We start from the raw sequence: 24,551 nt of genomic DNA on the forward strand, positions 1-24,551 counted from the left end.
TGTCTCTCTTACAGATTCAAAAAATATTCAGTCATTGATGTAGCTGACAACTTGTTTTTCCACCGGATCACCTTGCTGCTAAAATTCATAGAGGACACCAAACAAACACAAGTAAAATCTGAGAAGTAAATTTATAACTTAGGTCATCTTGTTCTGGTTAAACTTTATGAGTAAGAATTATTTAGCAGCCCTTAAATAGTAAGAATCCTAATATCATAGAAAGATAGTATTCTGTTCAGTAGCTAATTATCAGAGGGAAGGAACAAGCCTCTACCTAAGCTATGTAAAACTTAAAACAAATCATAAACCTTATGGAAAAAAGCCCATATAATGAAATAGACCTAAGATAGGGACATTTTTTTCATTCCCCTTGTTGATACTTAATAATAGTAATTATAATGATATTTGAAAACTGGAAATTAGTGTGATAAAAAAAAAGCTTTAACTGCTAATATTGAAACCATATTCACTATCCATACTTTGTTTATCAGGGATTAATAGTAAACTTGTGTGTCTATTCTGAAATTCTGTTTTCTCCCTCCATCCCCCAATCTGTAATTGACGCATCTGGCATTAAACTAAGTAAACCAAAAACAGCCCAAGCCCACCATACACTACTTCCTTAAACAACCAAAACGTATTACATTTCACTGGAGGTTGGAGGCATGATCTAGACTTCAGATATTTTCTCCTATAGATGATGAGCCAAGCATGGGGAAGAAAAGAAAGGAGAAAATGAATTTCACTAACCCTGTTTCAATACAGTCAGCACTAGTGGGTGATACCTGGGAGAGGCAAGATTTACCATGGAATTTCAGCTTTTCATCCTACACTGTACCCTTTCCTACATTCCCAAGTCTCCGTAAAAATTTGAAAAAGCTCATGGACACTTTAAATCATCACATCTCCCTCAGGACACCTATTATTCTTCCCCATATCATTGATGTATCATTTGGATAAATAAGAATACGCTGCTGGTATCAGAATTTGACGGTGAACATCTAGAATATTCACGTCCAAATTTGCTATTGATGCCTAAAACTTGAAGCTTAAAGTAAGGTATGGGTCAAGTTACTTTTAGTTTTAAATAACAACAAAATAATAGGAAAGTGAGTCAAGCAATAAAGGAAAATTATTGTTACAGGACATTGGGATAAAGAGGCATCCATCCGTAACATGTATCAACATTGTTAAGGACACACAGGCTTTTTTTTTTTTTTAATCTAACAATTCTATGTCTAAGAATGTATCCTGAGAAAATAATAAATTTTATGAAAATGTTTTTATGACTAAGGTAATCAAAGTGGCATTATTAGTATTATCTTTTCCATTAGTGTTAGTACATAGCATTAGTATTTTATTTGCATGAAAATTACAAACTTATCATAGTGTATTTGTTATGTTGGTGTGATGTGATTTGAGTTAAAGAAGAACCCAATAATATGCCTAGATACTTAGAACTAGTACTCTTCTATTGCCCATCTTGGATGTCCGTTGACATGATTCCTGCTGTCTTTGTACTATAGCTGTGAACTTGAACATCATAGTGAGGTTACTGTTGGGTGAATGTTATCAACAGGAGGTGCAGACCAGACTGAATGGTTGCCTCTCAACAAGATTAACTTGACAAAGTAAAGGATTTATTTGTGCACCATGCAGCCAAAGCCTCTTACACTTAAATCATACTGCAGCTATCCATCAGTATCACTGAAATTACAAGAAATCTAAGAATTATCCTTATCATCAGGGACATATTAATGGACACATATTGACTCTTTCTCTGTTCTTGTCATGCATATACTTCATCTAGTCTAATTTCAATGACACAGGGGAAATTTGTGGCTCTGTTGTGTCCACAAATAACTGGATTCATCACAGGAATTGCTTTTTTTTAAAAACGATTTCCAGGTTTAAAAAATTTTAATTCCTTAAAGTGCCTGCCATGGATCTAGACTTCAGATATTTTCTCCTATTCTCTTCTTGTACTCACTGCAAAGTATAAATTTCATTTGCTTCATCACATACTCAAAATATCCACATTTTTATCTCAAGTGACAGAAGAATAGATATTCAAACTCACAGCCCAAGATCATAGTAGCCCTAAGCTGACCTTATTGTTTTTATTATCCAGAGACCAAAATTTGTATTTCTATTTAAAAAAACTAATCCTCACATGTGATCACATCACTTCACATAATGATTTCACCTTTTTTTTTTTCTTATCTTTTATGGCTGTTCCACAGTATATGGAGTTCTCAGAATCAGATCCAAGTCACAGTTGTGACATACTCCACAGTTGTGGCAATGCCAGATCCTTTAACCCACTGTGCCAGGGCAGGAATCAAACCTGCATCTGGCACTGCAGAGATGCCACCAATCCTGTGGCACCACAGTGGGAACTCCCTAACCTCACCTTTCTACCAACTAATTTATTCAAATGGAACTTGGCACAGCCTTAACAGCTAAAGGTCAAGAACACCTAACAGGATATACTTATCAGTGACAGGATCAAGGGTTAAAAAAATTCAAAGAGCTGAGTTATGAGGAAATGTTATAAGGCAGAAAGAAATGAAATACAATTTCTTTAAATCAATTAAAATTCAGTTAAAACCTGAAGAAAAAGTTAAATAGAGTCAGCCATGACATGTTGTTGTTTCATAGTATTGTTCCTAATCATGAAAACACCAAAGGTTCCAACTCACCATTATTTAACATATGTAGATAATGTTACCATTCCACTTTGAAATACATCACCTTATATCTGGGGCGATGACCCGAATGAAGTAGATTACAAATAACAAAACAATGGACCAAAATAGACAATTTCAGTATGGTCCAGGAAATTTCAAACAAAACCTGGGAAAATCCAATTGAAGAAATGTATGAAAATTCAGAATAATCACTTCCTGGCCATTCACAAAGAAAAAGTGGCCATGTCACTCAAGAAATAAAGACAAAATAGAATAAAACTTAAAACAAGACTCTGCCTATGAATTACTGTTAATGCCTTGTGAATCTCATTAAGTTTTTTCTCTAAGGAAAGATATAATGATTTACATCATGGGTGTTTCTTTATTCAATTTTGGTTATTACTAAACTAAGAAATCTGGAAAAGTTATTAGGATTCCAAGTTACTTTCACATATGACTAACTTAACAATAGAAGATCTCAGATTGTTTAAAGGCACACTTTCTTTCAGATAAAGCAAGATTTCACAGAATGCTATCATCAGACACTTGGCAACCCCCTGGCTTCTAAATAGGAGCCTTGCCCCGCATATGTGAGGATTGAGAGATTGCACACATTGGCTAAGCCAGAATTCAAATAACCCAACATGTGGAAGACATCAGCAAAAGTTATTCCTATGATCTCACATTGGCAAATATGGTGCTATGACTATTTCCAGAATAAACAAATCATTCTGCTTGAATGTGCACACCCATGTGTGAGCACATGTAGACACACAGGGGATGGAAGAAAGGGAGTCATGAGGAAAGAGTAGAAACCCAAGAAAGAATGAAGATGTGCACCACTGGATGGCTATAAACATGCAAGGTAGCCCACACCATTGCTCAAATGGTTGAGTCATAAAAATGGGCACACAGTCAAAGGAAAATACTGGAGAAGAGAGTGAGAAAATGGAGGAAGAATCCATTTTCCACTTCACCTGAATCCATTCATATGCATGGCAAGACACTAGAAATTTAAGGATCAGTTAAGTTTAGAATATAAATGATTTTTTTTCTTAAGATTTGATTTGGTATAACGTGTGACTGGGGTTGCATGTGTGAGAAGGGCAGGAGTAAAATACACTGACTGAGAAGAGAGCAACTACACTGGACTGTTATTTCCTGAAGGAATCTGGCTGCCTCCTTTTACTGACAAGTTCCCTCGTAAGTAATACTAATGTGAGAAGAAAGGTAGTTGTTTATTGAAAGTCCCTGACCAAAGAAAGCAGGAAATACCTTGGGTGTAGCCAGGCTTTGGACATTCTTCAAGGACTTCTAAGAGTCAAGACAGAGGTTTGGCTTCATGCAAGTTATTTCTTTTTTAAAAATCATTACTTTTGATTTAGGAAGTCAGCTACTAATGTTACCAAGACTGAGAAAAAGAAGATATATACCAGCCATACTCCTGTTTTCTGTTTTAAATATCCAAGTGATATTTTACTGATCTTTTAGGAAGGAATCAAAAGCTAAGACTGAAGTGTGATGATTTGACTGAATTGTGGAAAATAGAGAGTACCAAGAAAAAGAAAACCTGAGTTACTCCACTACACTCCATCTACAGCCCCATATAGCATTATCCCTTTAATGATTTTATATTTCATTTGGTCAACACTGTCTTAATAGTCTTCGGACTTCACCTATAAAATTTGAAGGATTAGATTATTATAAATTTTTCCAGGAGGAGTTTGGGCCAAATTGCTTCTTTGATCTCACTTAAGTAATTCTTAAGCAGGGCATATTCTATCGAGGAAATTACATATTCAAAATAATGCAAATTCTAATCACAGGGAAATTGGATGCAGGAGAGAGCAAGGAATATTTACTTTGTTTACTTCTTTTGAGTTTTATTATTTTAATTATTCTTTTTTTCCATTAATGTTGCATAAAAATATAATGTGAAAAATGGTAAGTACAAATTAAATAACTTGGTTCATTTGGTAAACTTTGTTTCTCTTTTTTAGGGCTGCACTTGAGACTAGGAGTTCTCAGGATAGGAGTCGAAGAATTGGAGCTGTAGTCACTGGCTTACATATCAGCCACAGAAATGCTGAGTCCAACTGCATCTGGACCTATGCCACAGCTCACCGCAATGTGGATCTTTAATCGACTGAGTGAGGCCAGTAATCGAACTCACATCCTCATGGATACTAGTCAGATTCGTTACTGCTGTGTGCCACCACGGGAACGCCTCATCTGGCAAACTTTTAAAATAGATGAATTAGTTAATATTCTATTCAGTGTGCTGTATGAGAAGCCCCAAATTATCACGGGCCAAACAAGAGATGGGAATATTTAATCTCCACATCAATGAAGGTAAATAACCTATTGCATCATTGAAGAACTGATGGTGAAGTCCCTATGGATATCAGATTGAAGACGTCACAAGCCCCTATCCTTGTGGTCCAAGATCTTTCCAGCCGCATCCTAGACAGCTAAATGAATATAGAGAAGATGGAGGGAAGTGGCAAAAGACAAGCACCAGTAGTATCTTAAGAATGATCTAAGGACGTGATGTAAGAAACTCACATTTTATCCTATTGACAATTGGTCACGTATCCAAGTCTTGCTGCAAAGAAGGCTGATAAATTTATTTTAGGTGCCTTAAATTTTATTATTATAAACGAATGGCATGTGGAAGGGCAACTAACTGTTAGCAGTCTACCCCATAATATTTCTAGTTTGGAAGCCTATGTCAAGTGATTCATATTTTTCTCTTCAAGGTCTAACAAAATCATGACCAGTACAAACAAGCATCTGACACACTTACTATTATTCCATCAGAGAAATAAGTATGTAAGTGAATTGCCACTAGGACATTATGAATCTCTGTAGCTTAAACCTTGTAAAGAAAGAATAGAATGCACTACTATAATGCTCACTTTTATCTATTTATTTTTTAAATTCCATTGGAATTACACAGGGAAACTTTAGTTATGCTTATTTAATAAGCATATAAGATTTTTTTTTTTCTTTTTAAGGCCACACTTGCGGCACATGGGAGTTCCCAGGCTAGGGGTTGAATTGGAGATACAGCCACTGGCCTATGCCACAGCCACAGCAACACTGGGTCATAGCCATGTCTGTGACCTATACCACAGCTCATGGCCATCCCAGATCCTGAACCCACTAAGTGAGGCCAGGAATCAAACCTGCATCCTCATGGATCCTAGGCGGGTTCATTAACAGCTGAGCCACAAAGGGAACTCCACATAAAAGACTTTTAATGTTCATAGGGTCCAAAACTCCAAGCCGAAATTCATAATAAGTATTTTTATACATAACAAATGTGAGATCTAGAGAGCAAACTAATCAAAATCACATAGTTACAAACCTATTGAGTTTCTGCATATGCAAGGGGAGGGGTTTCCTAATTTTGTATTCTGCCTGTCTTGCGATTTTCTAACTTCAGAACACAAAAAGATAATATGAAAGTAAAGAAACCAAAACATGGCTGTATTCAGTGCCCCAAACCATGTTCAGCTTTTTATCATTAGTGTGTTCCGAATGTCTCTTAAATAGTTAATAGCCAAAGAAGTTTTTTTAAAAAGCAGGGAAGACTAAAGTTCTTCATGTCTCTTGATTCAAAAAATCCTTTATATAAAAGTTTTTTTTATGTGCAGGAGGAGACAATGTTCATAATTTCAAATTCACTTCAGTTTAGAAAAGTGTTGCAACATTCAGGAAAAATAAAATGGAAAACCATATGCTCACCCATATGTGTGGAGTCAAAATGTCATGGGAAAGCTGGAACTTAAGAAAAGTGTGTATTACATTAATCTTCTTATTCACTAGAGAATATGTTTTATGATGCAGACTATTATTACCTTAAACATTCTTTATTTTTTTAACTCTATCCTTATTTTTTAAAATCATAAGATAGTGGTTAATAACAAACAGCAAAGAACAAAACCAAAAAAGACATAGTGCCATTTTCATTAGGCTAGAGATAAAAGTGTATCTTGGAAGTACAGGTCATGACAAAACATTTTATTTTGAGCATTTGACTTGGGAAAGTTCACCCCACTTGTAGAGAGAGAGCACCTGCCTGATGTATCTGTATCTTCAAGAGCAAAGCAATAGTAGCAGAAATATGAGTGGCTCCTTCTTCCTGCGGGTTACTTGTGTTTACTCTTTTCAGAGACGAGATCTTTTCATTACGAGAGGAAGAAATCAAGCATGTCTAAGATGCAAACACCTATCAAGCTGTTCTGAAAGAGTTTTCTTAGGCTTTAGGATGCCTTAGATTTAGGGTCCTTAAAGGAAATCAGACTAAGTTTGAATAAGAGCTGTTTTAACTTTATATCCCTCTCTATTTGTTAGGAGGCCAATTAACTATCTTGAGATCATTAGTATTTGGTGATGACTCAGCTGAGATTCAGACAAGATTAAAAATTCCAGAGATAGCAAAGGGCTTAAGACCTCAACACGGAGAATAATGTCTTTAGTCTGAAAGCAGACCTGGATGACACAGCGCATTACCCACCAGAGTCCACCCTTAGGTTACTTAGATCTATTTCAGTAAGGTCTGGAAGCATCTCTAGGATGCTTGAGCCAATTTGGGGGGAAGGGGGGATGTACAAAAAAGAAAGTTTGTGGAAAAAATGATAACCCTCCCAGATGGAGCTGGTCATAAGGTTACAACTGATTCTCAGTGTTTCCTCCTCTATTACCATTTCTAGATTTCCCAAAAGTTTGGTCTCAGGTTTCATCTTGTCACCACATTATTTTTAGGTAATGCCTGACACATTTATACATTTACCATCAAAACTGGGGAAGGGAGTAACAAAGGACCCTCAAGTGGGTCAATTGAGAACCAAAAACTTTCCTCCTTAACCCTATTATGTAACAAAAGTCCAGCCTTAGCCTTATCTAGTTTCTATGTGGAGAACAAATTATAGGCAGGCAAGGGCAAAAGCAGAAAAGCCAGGCAGTTACTTTTCAACTACAGAACAAGAAAGAGAACTGGGGCTTGGGCCAAGGTGATGGTGAAGTACATGGTGAAAGGTAGTCAAGTTCTAGATGTATCTTGAAGGTAGAGCCTACAAGATTTGTTGAGAGAGTATGTGCGAGTTATGAGATGAAAGTTGCAGTTAAGAATGATTATTTTCTAAAATGTGCAAGTCTTGAAGACTCCACTGTTTGGCAGTGAGCTGCATTTATATACCAAAAGATTTATTTTAGAAACAAGGCTATTCTCTGTTCCTACAGAATGGGATTCCCACTTTAGCAACGTATTTCTGACAATAAAAGTAACCATTTACTATTTCCTGTATCTAGGAATACAGAGATACAGTCTAGTTGGCTAATATCAGTTTACCTCATAGAGGGTTTATTAGATAAATGAGTTGAGCCAAATAAAATTTATAAAGTAAAATAGCACAAGAAATTTCACAAGTGACTTCAGTAGACTCCTTCAACTTTATCTCTTATTTCCAATTTTATTTTCTGCTGCAATAATAAAGAACAAACAGCAGTATCTGAAAACACCATGAGCTCATGTTTATGCAAAACTCCCTCCCTATTCCTTATCCTTTAAGGCTATGCTGTGATGTAAATTCCTCCAGAAATACCTTCCCTAATACCCCTACTCCCATTCTTCTCTGAAGTTCCAACAATACTGTGTCTTAACAACATCTCCTGGTACTTTTCCAAATGTTTTATAACTGAATTATCTTTCTTGGTCTAGAGCTCCATGAAAACAAAGAACTGATCTGATTAGCTCCTGTATTCCCAGCACTTTGACATTTTCTAGCACAAAGAAAGCAGACAATAAATATCTATAAAATATTTAGGTAACTCCTATTTTATTTTATTTTATTTATTTTTGTCTTTTTAGGACCACACACACAGCATATGGATGTTCTCAGGCTAGGGGTCGAATTGGAGATACAGCTGCTGGCCTACCCCACAGCCACACAGCAATGTGGGCTCTGAGCTTGTCTGCAACCCACAGCTCACAGCAATGCAGGATCCTTAACTCACTGAGCAAGGCCAGGGATAGAACCCGCATCCTCATGGATATTAGTCGGGTTTGTTATCATTGAGCCACAATGGGAACTCCCCTATTTTATTCTAAAGGAGAGACTACTACCTACCTACTCAAGGATATATCAAATAAATTTCACAGGGGTCAAATCTAGAGCAAGTGTCTAAAATTCATTGCTCAAAATAATCACTTAAATAATTCATTTAAAATAAAGATCAAAAACCATTTTTTCAAAGATTCTGATTTTATGTGTTTGAAGAGGGCTACTGTAGATCTGATGTAGATTTTTAGCAAACCAAAGTTATAGATACACTGGCCTAGGGCTTCAGAATAAATGAAAATAAAAAACTCTCATCCAACCAGGAAAAGTAATATAATTGGTAATTGGAATTGAGAGAGGGTGATCTAAATTCTGAATCCTTATTTTTATCACAGAAGGTCAAAAATCCACTTACAACAAAAATGCTTACAAAAAGTTAGAGCAAAAAATTGAATTGCATTATGAGTAATACATTAAAGATAGACCAACCTCACATTCCTAGACATATAAATTTAAGGAGTTTTATTTTGAAAAAGTTGATGTTACTAAAGATTATTGAAAATCCCCATTGTTGTTTATTATTGTTTAGCTATCAAAGAAATCAATTATATGAAAGATTTTAATTTCTAGGGTAGCTGTTCAATGTATTGTAGTTGAGATTTTATATTCTGTGCACTGTATATCATTTTACAAATTAAATTTGTACAAATCAAAACTGTACAAAATTTTAAACTGACATACATTTTCAAACTCTGAAAGAGAACATTTATACATAGGAATCAGGTATATTTCCATCAATTCCTCTTTTTTATAGTGAAGTATAAAAGTCAATATTCTTCAGATAAATTTATGACTTGATTTCTGCTTAGCTTGAATTCTCTCCCTATTGCCTTCCTAAGAAAGAAAATACATTTTTTTTCTGACGGAAAACATCCCTAAAAATGCAGTGTTTTTCAAGTCCATCTTTGAACGGGAGAGGCATAACCACCCAGAATAAAAACACCTTGAGATACATGAGATTCTTCATTTTTTTAGCAACATGAGAAGACACAGAGCTTGGATATTTCCATGGAAATTTGAAATGCTGCATGTGTTAGTATTTCTCTTTCTTCTGTATCAGTCACTTCTAAGTAAATGTCCATGAGGGTTCAAGTTTACTTTAGCACACAGTGCCACCTCTAAATGTAATGTCTTTGGAAGTTTAAAAAATATTCCAAGGAATTTTTTTTTTTTTTTCAAAAGAACAGATCTCACATTTTACCTTGAATTATTCAAACTACCTTTAATTTCCAGTAAACTCAAATGAACCTGTAAATATGGGGACAACTGGCTGGAACCACTCAGATATCAGTACCATCATAATTCCTTTCCACGTTCATTCTATTTATTCTCCTGCCAAATGCTAGCAGGTCCGATGCATCTGTCCTTAAGGGAACCATCCTTTTGCATTGTGCCACCCTCATGCATTGTTGCAAACTCCAAATAAGTAGATGGAAATAGCAATAGAATTTATGGATCTCCAATTCCTCAATTCATTACTTTTGGTTTATCATGGCGGGCATCAAATGACTTTCCTGCGTCTAGTTGGTCCCCAGTTTATTTCCTCCTATAGGTACAGGCATAGTAATCTTCCTAAAACTTCACTTTAATCATGTCACCTCATAGTCAAGAATCTACCTGACTATCCATTGCTTTTAAAGAATATGCTGTATTCCTTCTCCCCTATGCCTTTAACCTCACTATTTATTCAGTTGTATAATGCATTCTTATCAAACCTCAAATGTAATTGAATAAAAAACATATCCATGACATTTTTCAGTTTCTTCCATTAAGAAGTAGAGTTATATTTCCCACTCCCTGAATCCAGGCTGGTGGCATGACCTACTTTAATCAATCCAGGCAGCGTTAAGTAATATTGTACAACTTCTAAGAATGGGCTACAGGGGCATCACAGAGTCTGCCTTCCCCCTCCTGGAGTGTGGCCCAGAAAACAGCACATCAGGAAGCCAATATAATCCAGAGGAGGGTGGGAAACCATGTGGAGATGTGAGGTATCTTAGCTGACAACCAGTACCAACTGCCAGGCACAAGTGAAATCACTTTGGTTTTTCCAGCTGAGGGGACGTTTCCCTAAGGGCAACCACAGAAGTAAGCCTAGGTGAAACCAGCAGAGGAACTGCCCGCTACGCCCCTAACGTTGTAATAATAATAATAATGTAACGTTTTATACCACTAAGTATTTTTTGATAAGTATCCATAGTTTGTTATACAGCAAAATAGTTGCTACATCAAGTATATGCTAGATATATATTTAGGTTTTATATTTAATATTCATTATAAAACAGGCAAGGACTTAAATGTCATGGTTTTTTGTTTTTTTGTTTTTTTGCCACAAGTATGGCACATGTAAGTTTCCAGGCCAAGGGTCAAATCAGAGCTACAGTCTCCAGCCTATACCACAGCCACAGCAACGCAGGATCTGAGCTGCATCTGAGACCCACACCACAGCTCACAGCAATGCCAGATCCTTAACCCACTGAGCCAGGCCAGGGATCAAACCCACATCCTCATGGATACTAGTTGAGTTTGTTTCCACTGAGCCACAATGCAAACTGACAGTTTCATGGATTTTTTTAAGCCTAGTAAGCAAAGACAAAAGTAAATAAATACATGCACAGGGAAATACTATATCTAAGCATATCACAGAGTGATACGTTTTGCATAAGAATTAAGACAGAGTGATATAAAAGAGATAGATTGGAAATAAAGAAGGCGATAGATATAATGAATCAGGGACCCAACACTGTCAAGCCTGTAAAAGAGTTTTGACTTAATGACACACTGTTTTAATTTTGTTTCTGTTGTTTCGATTTTAATAATGTGAATGTTTTTAAGTGGAGCATGCCCTCTTTACTTAGATCATGTGCTCCCCAGAATTTAGTGTCTTATATTCACATACTTCCTGGCTCTCTTATCCTCCTTACCTGAAGGCACTTAGTATCTTGAATTCTTTGCTTTATACAATTCTCATCACATACACCTCAGAGTTTCTTTCTCTCTGCTTCTGACAGCTCTGCTCATTGTTTACAACTTACTTCAAATCTCATTTCTTTCAAAAAAAAGCCACTCCTCCACTGGAGATCTCATCTCTCAGTAAAAAGCATAATACCTGTCCTGGTGGTTCAGGTAAGGATTAGGGATGGTTTACATAAAGTATCTAACATAGTTATGGTTATCAAAGGGGACGGGTTGCGGGGCATGGGCTGAATGGACTTGGGGTTGGAAATGGCATATGCACCCTGAGGTATATGGAATGATTGGACAGTGGGGACCTGCTATATAGTACAGAGACCTCTACCCAGTATTCTGTGATAATCTATGTGGGAAAAGAATCTGAGAAAGAATGGATATGTGTATATGTACGACTGTGTATATGTGTGACCTCATTGTAGAGTAGAAATTAACACAGCCTTGTAAATTAACTATGCTTTAATAAAATTTAAAGAATAAAAGATAGAAATTGTCATTACCATCAATATTATCCTTGTATTTAATTCTTTTATTATTTATTATCATTATTATTCACTGCATTTAATCCTTCATTTAAATGTTATTTATTTAGTGACTTTAATGCATCAGTTATAGTACTAGGTGATGGGAAGACAGATATGAGATGAATTATCTCTCTACTATGTTATTCATCGTGGGTTAATGACCATAATCAATACAGCACATAGATCTGGACTTCTGGGATTCTATCATGCTTTGGAGCACCCCAACCAGTCCTCTCCCATTAATGCTCCTCCCCATGGGACCAGGAGTCCACAGGGCCAAGGAAAAATGCCCACCTAATGCATCCCTTCTAGACCAGTGCTTTTCAAAATAGCTCTGGTATGGAACCCTTTTTTGTTCCATCCTTTCACAGTCAATCTGCTGTGGATAAACACTTCTATAAAACATAATAAAAATGAATTACTAGGTAAATTAAATCTAAAAAACTGACATATAAAATGCAAACTTCATTTTTAAATTATTAAATTAAACAGAAATTAAATTTCTTTGCCAAATTATTTTTAAAAGTTTCTAAATTCTTACATCCACTTCTGCCCTTATTGTGTTGCAGACCAACAGCAAACTTTTTTCCAAACTAAGTCTCTGCAGAAGGCATTTTGAGAAGTGCTACAGTAAGAATGATTTTCTGGATTCCTAAGATCCCAGAATTCCAGTTCCAAATAAGCAACAAGCAATAAATGTTTGCATTAAGTAATTAAGGGGGGAAGGCAAAAAGTAGAATGAATTTAGGAATTATTACTGAGGTGGAAATGACAGGATATTAATTACTACCTTCTGTATTTGACTCTTATCACTCATTTCATTTCTTCCGGCCTAGAGCACCATGACAAATTTAGTTGAATGCTAAAGACACAATGAACAAACAAACAAATTGGGAAGCCTCTGGTATAAGGTCTTAAACTCCCACCTTCATTATTTAGTAATTATGTTATCTTGGACAAGTTTCTTTAACTATCCCATGCTTCATTTTCATTTTTTATCAAATGTGGATAATTGTAGTACCTACCACTAAGGTTTCCTATAAAAGACTAACTGCGGTAATGCTTACAATATTGTCTATATATATTAAGTGTTCCATAAATATTAGCTATTATTATTTTTCCGAGTTTGCAACTCCAATTCACATTCTTTCAATACATTTATATGTGCTTTGTAAACCAGTGTCACTACTCATGCTTTGTGGTTTGAACAACTACCCAAAGATTTTAATGTAAAAATATTGTACATTACTATAGAAACTAATATTTTAATAAAAAATAATATAGGATATTACTATAGAAACTACAGTTACTCCCTACCTTTTATCGGAAGAGATAATTAAAGGAATGGGTATAGTAGACTATATGTATCTACTGCGTATATAATTTTTGTTTTCCCACTTTTCCCTTTCTTCAGAAGAAGTAGCTTTAGAGAAATTGGCAGAGGTACTGCTAAGACAGAGCTGAATAGAACTATATCATAAACAAAGCTCTAAAAGACAGTTTCTCTATTTGCCTAAACCTCTCAGCTACAAGGATAGCGATGCTTAACCTGGAAGACTGAAAATGCATTTATAGGTAGCTTTATGGAATCCACAGGCAGGAAAGAATCTGTTTCCCCAGCCTTAACCGCCCAATCGAAATCCTTTCCTGAGAGTGAACAAAACAAGTGGAAGTGTAGAAGCTGAGCTGATATTCAAGCTTTCTTCCAGAATGAGGGGTCAATAAGGGTAACCACAGACATTCTCCAAGCCGGAGACCTCAAAATTGAGCAAAACACACAGGGACAGGAGAAGAAAGATATTTCTTGAGAAAGGTAAAGAATTATAGAATGTCAAGGACTTGGGGTAAAAAACAAAGTAGCCAACAGAGAATACAACAGATGGATCCAATCTACTTTGGAGAGTGAAGAGGTAGTGGTAGTGATTAAGAAGTAAACTCTTGGAGTTCCCATCTTGGTTCAGAGGAAACGAATCTAACCGGTATCCATGAGGATGCGGATTTGATCCCTGGCCTCGCTCAGTGGATCGGGAAACCGGCATGGCCATGAGCTGTGGTGTAGGTCACAGATGTGGCTCGGATCCCGCATTGCTGTGGCCGTGGCATAGACCAGCAGCTGTTCCTCTGATTCTACCCCTAGCCTGGGCACCTCTATGTGCAGTGGGTGCAGCCCTATAAAAAAGACAGAAAAAAAATCTTTACACGTGTTCTATTTTCCTTGAATATTCTTCCTTACATAGATGCATTTGTAATTGGTATTTTTCTTTTCAAATTTTGATATGTTTATACCGAAACTTCATGGAAGAAATTATATTTTAAAAGATGATTCAGAATACAATTATAAATCCGTTAAATACACAACACATTCATGTATATACGAATATAATAACTAAAAATTATAAAATAATGCTATCACATTGTTCTATGTGAAATACTCAACATTTTCTTTCTGCATTCTGTTCTTTTCTGTTTTATTAAAAATACTATCCTTGAGAAGGAACAAGATGGTAAAGCAGGAAGGCTCTGAGCTCACCTCCTCCCACAGGCACTCCAAATTACAAATAATTAAGAGCAACTATCTCTGAGAACAACACGGAGACTTGCAGAAACGATTTTCCACAGCTAAGGGTATGACGGAGCCACAATAAGACAGGCAAAAGGAGTGGAAATGGGGTCTGGCAACACATAACCAAGAGGCATATCTCAACTGGGGTTCTCATCCCTGAGGAGCAAGGGGTGCAAATTTCACATAGACTACTCAGCCTGGGGGATGTTGTACCAGAACAATACCCCCTCGCAAATATCTGGCTACGAAAACTAGTGTAACTTATGTTCATGAGAGCCGAAAAGCTGTAAGAAACCCAGGCTCTGCTCTTAAAAGACATGCGCCAAAATACAACTGTTCTGAGTCCTGGCACAGAGGCAGAAGTTTGAAAGACACCTGGGTCAGCCCACTTACTCATTTTGGAGATTCTCCAGGAAAGGTAGGAGGCAGCTGGAAGTCCCGCTAGGAACTGAGGTGCTGGAGGCAGCCATTTTTGTAATCTCATTTTCCCAGGCTGATACCAGCACAGGCAGGTCTTGTTTTGAAAACCTCCCTCTAGGCTATTAGTACTGGAGACCTAACCATCAGCCAGCATACCTGCAACAGGAACAACTAGTTACATACTAGGGAATGCTATGAGCTGACTTCCAGCAATAACTTTCCAGGCCCAAAGAGAGTGGCATGATGTATTTAGAGTGCTAAGAGAAAAAAAAAAAAAAAAAAAAAAAAACTACAAGCAAGAACAATCTATTTGACAAGGTTATCATTCAGAATTGCAGGAAAGATAATTCATTTTACAGACAAGCAAAAGCTAAAAGAGTTAATCACCAGTAAACCAGCCTTACAAGAACCTTTAAAAGGACTTCTCTAGGTAGCAAAGTAAAGACCACAATTAGAAGTAACAAAATTATGAAAGAAAACAAATCTCACTGGTAAATGCAAGCATATAGTAAAGGCAGTGAATCAATAAAGCTAGTAGGAAGGTGAAAAGATAAAAGCTGTAAAATAATCTACAGCTACAATAAGTATGTAAGGGACACACAAAATAAAAATATATAGAATATGACTTCAAAAACATTAAACATGGGTTGGGAGAGTAAACATCCATGGCTATTAGATTCAAACTTATGAAATCATCCACTTAAAATAGACACTTATTTATATAGGTTGTTTTATAGGAACCCTAGGTAACCACAAACCAAAACCTATAATATATATGCAAAAAGCTTAGAAAGGACAAAGTATTTGAAGGAAGAAGACAAATGTGATTTTGGACTAGCTGAGGTTGAGTTGCTTTAGAACACCTAAGAGAAGACAACAAGCCCTGAGTCACCTGAATGAAATGTGCACAGGTCCCATGTAAGACATTCAAATTCAAAAGTTCAGGTGCAATATATCATTTTTATATTATCTTTTTCTTTCCCATTTCTTTTCTCCATACAGTTTTTTCTTAAGTCACAAATCTAAGAATATAAATTACCTTCTTTCTCCATGTTCTGAAATATGAGATTATACTTTCTCATTTTAGAAGCCACAAAAGATCATATTTTTAATATTTGAAAACTTATACGGTTATGTGGATAAATGAGGAAAAGATGAAATTTCCCACAATTTCCCTGACAAAACATATTGGAATCCACAATGTTACTGTCAGAGAGATATTTGACTTTTTTAATTCAGAAATTGGATGGGGCCAAAATGAGACAATCCAGGGCCAGAGACTTTTCAAGCTATCGGTATGGATATCACTGAGTGACGCTAATGCTGTGATAGGGGCTGAAGTCCCAGCCTCCTGGCCAGAAGGGGTCCTACAGGGGGATTGTGAATCCAAGAATGGCAGCCGTTAACATACAATATACACGGAAACAAGACTGTCTTTAAAGTCCAGCCACTCCTCTCAGGCTGTGCACCCCCCTCTTGCTAGCAGCTTGTTTTTAATTAAACATTGACAACAATCTATGGACAACGTTATCATTCAGAATTGCAGAAAAGGTAATCTGTTTTACAGACAAGCAAAAGCTAAAGGAATTAAATACAAATAGATGGAAAATAATACAAATAAAAGATTTTATTGAGAAAGACTTAAGGCAACAGTCCCTGCATTTTCAATAATAGTAATTATGCATTGTAGGAAAAATACAATCATGACTAAATGCATTTGAGAATTGCAGATTTAAATAGGTAATGTAGGTTGACTTACTTCAGGACTCTTCACAATGTAATGTGATATTATGTCTCCAAGAATATTATCTAAGAGTCAGATGATTCAAAATACTTTTAGATAATGAAAACCAAGTTTTTTTAGGAACTATCTCAAGAAATAATTCATGGGACATATTTTGAGATATGCCAGCATAGATTATTTTGTGATAGCTATTATGTTGAACATTATGTTTTTGAAAATGGATATACCATCAAGAAAGACCCAAATTATAGCAAGAAGAGCATCAGGACCTACGTCTCATTTTTATCAGTCTTGCAAACATCGTGTTTTTTTACTTGTAAAAATAAATCTTAGGATAAATGTAATCACAAGATAGAAAATTAAAAACAAGAAAAATATCTTCTATAGAAAGGTCATGAGTCTAAGGATATCTAGGTTTTGAGAATCTTGTTTTTCATTTAAATTTCTTTCTATTTCCTCTTTTTCACTCTTCTTCTAAACTTTACTTTTTTTCCCTCCTTTCTGGTTTCTTTTTATTTTATTTTATTTATTTTTATTTTATTTTTAAAATTGTTATTTCCCCAATACAATTTTTTTCTACTGTACAGCATGGTGACCCAGTTGCACATACATGTACACATTCTATTTTCTCCTATTATCACGCTCCATCACAAGTGACTAGACATAGTTCCCAGCGCTACACACAGGATCTCATTGCTAATCCATTCCAAAGGCAATAGTTTGCATCGTTTTTTTTAACCCCAAGCTCCCAATCCACCCCACTCCCTCCTCCTCCCCCTTGGCAACTACAAGTCTATTCTCCAAGTCCATGATTTTCTTTTCTGTGGAAAGTTTCATTTGTGCTGTATATTAGATTCCAGATATAAGTGATATCATATGGTATCTGTCTTTCTCTTTCTGACTTACTTTACTCAGTATGAGTCTCTAGTTCCATCCATGTTGCTGCAAATTGCTTTATTTCATTCCTTTTTATGGCTGAGTGGTATTTCATTGTGTATCAACTTTAAACACCACAGAGTCACTCTTCTTTCCTGCTTAGCCCAGGAATTATTGCCAGGGGACTTCTTGAAGTCTTAAAATCAAGATGGAAAGGAAAGGCTTTCTGCATTATTTTTTATTTTCAAGCATGGCTTCTAAAATCAAGGCTCAAATCTTTTTTAATATCTATGGCATTTAATGGCTCCCTGGAGGGAAAATTATCTTTGCTTCAATCCAGGCAGAATCTCTCCAAATCTTCGCAACATTCACAGGATAAGATAAGAGGAGCAGGAATATCCCCTATGCATTGCCACAACATTTTGGATGACCAGATCCAAATGCATTCATTAGAGACAGAAAAGATCTGGTTGCAAAAGGAAGGTGCAAACACAGAACTCTGAAGAATTGTGTTGTTGTTATAGATACAATTTAACAGTGTAAGGATAACAGTACTAAATATATCTTTAATAAGATTGTTTGGTTTACTTGAGGCTAGGGAGGTTGGAGGCGGAGAAGTACATTTTACACAGCTTGTGTTGTCACTTATCACAAGAAGATTGTTTGCATTTATAACTGAAAAAAACAAAGTAGAAATGTTAATACATTTTTTTCCTTTTTTAACCAACTTGTAAAATTCTTAAAATAGGGTAGGTGTCCAGTGGTATCTTTTAAACATTTTATTACTAGATTTAAAGCAGCTGACAGCTTTCTGGAGCAAGTATAGTTTTTTAAGCAAAACTGAACAAAGGAGTTAACCAGGAAAATTAAATTACTGTCTTTTTTAAGTTAAGAGTTGGGGATGAAGGTGACAGATGAGATGTGTGGTTCACAGAAAAACTAGATGCACATCATTGTTGTAAAGTTTTTAAGGGTTACAATGACAGTGCAGATGCTACAAATACCATAGATACTGGAAATAATTATCTTCCAACTATACCTAACCCCTAAGGAAGTTACTGCATAAGAATCATCCCTCACTGAGAGAAAACCACCATTGACAGTTGACAAATGTATATCCAAGAATACCACACGAAGCTAACTAAAGCAAGAAGTCTGGAAATCTACAGTGGGCCTCTTGAATATTCAGCGGATACTGATCAGCACTTGCAGGGAAGGAAATTACAGAAAGGAACCACCTGAAAGTATTAGCAGGAACAATGCTTGGCATTCGCATAGGCCCTGGAATTGTATTGATTTCGCCAGCCAGACTGGAAAATCCTTATGATTCATGGAGCATTGGATAGAGCCCACAGATGGTTTTTGTCTCAGTTTGGGGCGGGGGGGAATAGCCCTAGAACGAGCATGGCTCTAGTCCCTCGTGTTAAAACAAGATCTCCTCCTCCACCAAAGACAAACTCTTTCCAAATAACATAATTATGTCCCAGAATGAAGTTCAAGTACGCTAATAAGAATTTTTTAAATCTACCTCCCCAAAAGGGAAAATCAAATTGTCCAACATCCAATTAAAAATAACAGGCATTCAAAGAAATAAGAAAATATCACCCACAACCACAAGTCAAATCATCCAACCCAAACAAGAACTGGCACAGATTTAGAGTCAACAGACAAGGATATTAAAACAATATATTCAGTTAAACTGGTAGAGCAGACTAAGAGAGGTGGAGCCCAACTGCAGTTAAAGATTTCCGTTCACAGGACTATTTTGTGTGTTCTGCACTTCCACAGACCTGCACAGGGGAAAGTAAGTGGATTAATACTCCAGCTTCCTCAGCCTCAACTGGAACAGCTCTGAGGCTTCTGTGTCTTCCTAGGAGATCCCTAATAGAATGAATCCCAAGTGTGCAAAGTGCATACTATCTTGGTAAGGCACCCTTTATTATTTTCTTCTCTCTTCAATCTGACTTTCTCATCCCCTCCCAATTTTGTCTCTTAATATCATCATAAATAAATCACCTGTATTCAAATCTTTGCCTTGGGGTCAGCTTCTGGAGAAATCCAAATTATGACAGTAAACTTTTTAGAAGATTTATACTAAATATCTGGCTGAAGTCAGAAGTTTCCCTTGTGGTGCAGCAGTAACATGACCAACTAGTATCCATGAAGATGTGAGCTCGCTCTCTGGCCTCTCTCAGTGGGTTAAGGATCCAGCATTGCTGTGAGCTGTGGTGTACGTTGCAGACACCAACACCACAGATCTGATTTTGCTGTGGCCGTGGTGTAGGACAACAGCTGTAGCACTGATTTGACCCCTAGGTTACATATGCTGCAGCTGCGCCCTTAAAAAAAAAAAAAAAAAAAAAAAAAAAAAAAAAAAATCTAGCTGAAGTGCTTGCTGCTATTAGGAAAACAGCTGAGACAGAATTCCCATAATTCAGACCCTGGTTTCCTTTTCTTACATTTCAGATATTTGCCTCCATTTTCTTCTGTCATCTCACACAGTTGCAGTTAACCTTTTTCATAAGGTGCTGAGAGAGGAAAGAGTAAGAGAGATGCCTAAGCACCACTTTCAATACTAGCATCCTCCAGCAAACTTAAGCTTTGAAAACAACCTGATAGCTTTAAATCGAAACACCCAACTGAAAACGAGGATGTACTTCTTCATGCTAGTTGGATTTTAAATAAGAAGCTGTCGATATATTCACCTTTGGACATTATCTCACTCTTTTAATGACAAAACAAAACAAACACCAAACCAAAAACAGACAAACAAAAAAACCCACTTTATTCCAGATTGATATTTTCCTTATTTCTTCATTTTCTATAGGCACCAGAAGTCTGTTGCTAAAAGACTCGTGGATTTTTCTATACCATTTTTGTCACTTTAATATGTTGTGGCTATTCAAATGTAGGTTTTTGTGGGTTATATATATGCTCTTGAATTCATTTTATGAATTTGATTTCCAACATTATGGACTTTTCATTTTGTGTTAACTTCTTATATAATTTAGAGAAATATATTTCATTTGGATTTCAATAAGATTAAGGTAATCTATAAGCCGGGATTGTTTCCAATTCACCAGAGCACCACTATATTAAATCTGGCCTTAATTCAATGATCAAAACACTGTGTACTGTTGAGCTGTCCATTTTTCTTTATCTAAAGAAAAAGGCTACTGATTACATGTTCCCTACCTTTGTAGCCCTGGGCCTTCGTGGGAACTTTGAAAGTAACATTCGTCTTTTTAATCACGTCTTAAATCCCTGTTCCAGTGCTAAATTATCTATTATTTTCCCAATATTAAAATAGATCTACTGTGCAAAATATTGTCCCTTAATAATCCAATGACCAATTTCATTGATTTCTTCAGTAGGATAGTTTTACCCTTTCAAGAGCTGAGTGAGCTCTCATACAGTATAGTCTAAAATCTCAACAATCTTCCAAATTTATGAATGGATAGTATTTACATTAAACATAAAGATATAGATATGGAAGTTAAGCATGCTTGACAAATAGGAAGTACTGAATAACTTGATTGTTAAAATTGTTAAAGATTAGGACTTTTGGCCAACCCCTTTCCCTGGCCTGGAGTCTGGTACAGGGCCAGTTCTCATAGGCAGCTGCATTGGAGGGATCTTATGCAGTGTTGCTTCCCGCCAGAAAAAGGAATCCTTTATTCCAAACCTTGGGTAGGATAGCCACATATTGGAAATTTTTTAAATGTCAAGTAAACAATTTTAATTCCAAATAATTACAAGGTCTTAAATTATATCTTTCATGACCTCATTTAACTATGTAATTTCCTGTGTTCTCAGCCACTACATTCACCTCTGTGGTTTGGTTATCTGGTAGTTAATCCTAACAATTTCCATTTCAAAAAAGGAGGTTTTAGTTTTGGTTTATTGGCTAAGGAGTACACTATGTTTACCCAAACCAAAATGTTCTAGCATCTTTGCTAAAAGTAGTGAGGAGAAAATGTTACCATTCTAGCAATGCTTCTCTAACCTGAGTATAAGTTCACTTTAGTACAAGGGCCATTATAAATATGCTTCCTAACTGTAACTCTATAAAAATATGGGTGTCCAGACTCAATAGAATGAGAAATTAGAGTTATTATTTTATTGGCTGGTCACCGATGTTTCCTTTACCCAGCATGTTTTGTAGAAGTCACATGTCCTGGATGCTACCCTATATGAATAGCAGTGGGATTCCTAGAGATGGGCCATTCTGTATACTTCAAGCTATAGGCAACATCCCTTTAGTAATGAACGGGTAGCAAAAGCAATAGCAGACAAAGTTTTAAGTTAAAGAAATGATCTAATATGGAGTCATTTTTGTTTTTCCCTGATATACGAGAACACATATTAAACCTAACAATTAAAGAGTGAATATGCCACACATCATAGCACATATTTTATTATCAAATTTATATAAAAGTAGATATACAATGTATAGACACAAACTCAAGCAGATGCAAAACACCTCAAAATATTAAAATAATCGTTAACCATAGGTCAGAGTAATGAAAAATCTTTGGTCAAGGCATTTTCTATTTTATAAATTTTATATAAAATATGGAGTTCCCTTCGTGGCTCAGTGGTTAACGAATCCGACTAGGAACTATGAGGTTGCAAGTTCAATCCCTGGCCTTGCTCAGTGGGTTAAGGATCCGGCATTGCCGTGAGCTGTGGTGTAGGTTGTAGACGCGGCTCGGATCCCGCGTTGCTGTGGCTCTGGTGTAGGCCAGCAGCTACAGCTCTGATTTGACCCCTAGCCTGGGGACCTCCATATGCTGTGGGAGCAGCCTAAGAAATGGCAAAAAGACCAAAAAAAAAAAATTATATAAAATATAAAGCTTGGAGTCACGCAAAGCAAAATCTTTGTGATTTGTTAGTTAATCACACCATAGGACATTTTTGTCACACGGAAATCTGAAGCATACTTGAGTTCATTTTAAAACAGGAAGTTCTAAAAAGTCTCATTCTTCATTCCTATCATACACACACAAAATCTTGGTTTCTTATTTCCTCATCTCTAAGATTAAAATAATAAAAATTCCTCCTGGGATCACTTGAGCATGGAATGTGTAGTCTAGAAAGGTCTATGCAAATGTTTGTTCTTCCACTTTCATTGCTATAATCATTGGGGGAATGACTTCATTGTTTGCAGGAATGGGATTGGTAGCTCCCTGCACCTTCACTGGTACTTTCATTCTTGATTTATATAACAGTGATGGTCTGAAAACTGAGGGCAGAGAAGCCCCTTTTAGAAGGGGCTAACTCACTGTGAAGCAGCTGCTACAGGCAAAAGCCAAATTTATTAGTATTTGCAGAATCTAAATAAATAATTTCAGAACTTCAGGTGGTACAGATTTTCTGAAAGACAACTTAAAAAATTATATTTACACAGATACATACATAATCTTAAAATCCTAAAACAATGAAACTTAGACCCAGTATTTTTACTTCTTGGAAATTTTCATTAAGAAAATAATTAACTGCTTGTATAAAATTTTTACCAGAACATTTTTATATTGTTCATAATGTTCAAAAAGTATAAAACACCTAAACTGATGGTTCTCAATGGGATAATACTGGCACATTCATCTGTGGCCTGGCCTGTGCATTGTAGGAGATTTAATATTGATTTCCTCTAACCATTAAATGCCAGAAAAACCCCTACACTAGCCTCTGACACATCTCTATTCCTCTAGGGTAACAGTATTGCCCCTGTTTGGGAAGCTGTAGTCTAAGCATTTGCAAGACGGCAGTAGTTAAATAAATGTTGGTGTATCCATTTATGAAGTTCTATGACATGTTTTAAAAGATTATTTCTTGACTTGGAAGTAGAGTTTACATTATAATTTATCATACATATACACAAGTACATAAATCCACATACACAAATGTATTGGGATTACATTTAAATGCCTCCAAATATTCAAAATTATACAGAGTTAATAGAGTTGATTTTTTTTATGTGTCAAGTGGTTTATGGTCACCAGTCCAGGTAGTTTCCCTCAACCAGCCATATCCTGTGATTTCCTTCTCAAAGTCACAAGATAACTTTTTAAATTCTAGGAATCACATCCTCATTTCAGAAAAGGAAAAAAAAAAAAAAAGAGAGAGAGAGAGAAGTGTTAAGGGATTTGCTTTTGCTAAAATCCTCTTAGTCAGAACTGGATCAAATGGCCACTCAGAACTGCAAGGAAGTCTGCAGAGTAGAATCCTCATGAAGAGCCTATTGGCAACCTAAGAAAAATTAAATATTTTTTAATATCAGAAGAAAAGGATTCTTGAAGTCAGATAAGCTACCATAATTCTTCCACTTCTATGAACACCACAAATGCTTCCTCTCACCATCAATTGTCTTTTCCTATACTGCTCATTTTTATTCTTGGTTATACAAGCATATTATACATTGTAGTTATTCCCTAACATCTATGCTAATTTCCTTATTGGGTACACACAACAAAGTCCTATCATCAAATGAAGTCATTTTGCCTCATTGAAAGGAAACTGAATATAAGCACAGGGAAAGATGGAAGAGCATAAAACGACCACGATTCAAAGAAAGTCAGGAGCCAGTCCTCAGTAACGTGAGAAGCAGATGCCCTAAGGCAGGAGGGAGAATTGAGA

This window comes from Sus scrofa, chromosome 7 (genome assembly GCF_054392235.1).
Source record: "Sus scrofa isolate SSC_HxYL_T2T_F1_AM1 chromosome 7, Sscrofa_HxYL_maternal_Yorkshire_Landrace_v2.0, whole genome shotgun sequence".
Classification (NCBI taxonomy): Eukaryota; Metazoa; Chordata; class Mammalia; order Artiodactyla; family Suidae; genus Sus; species Sus scrofa.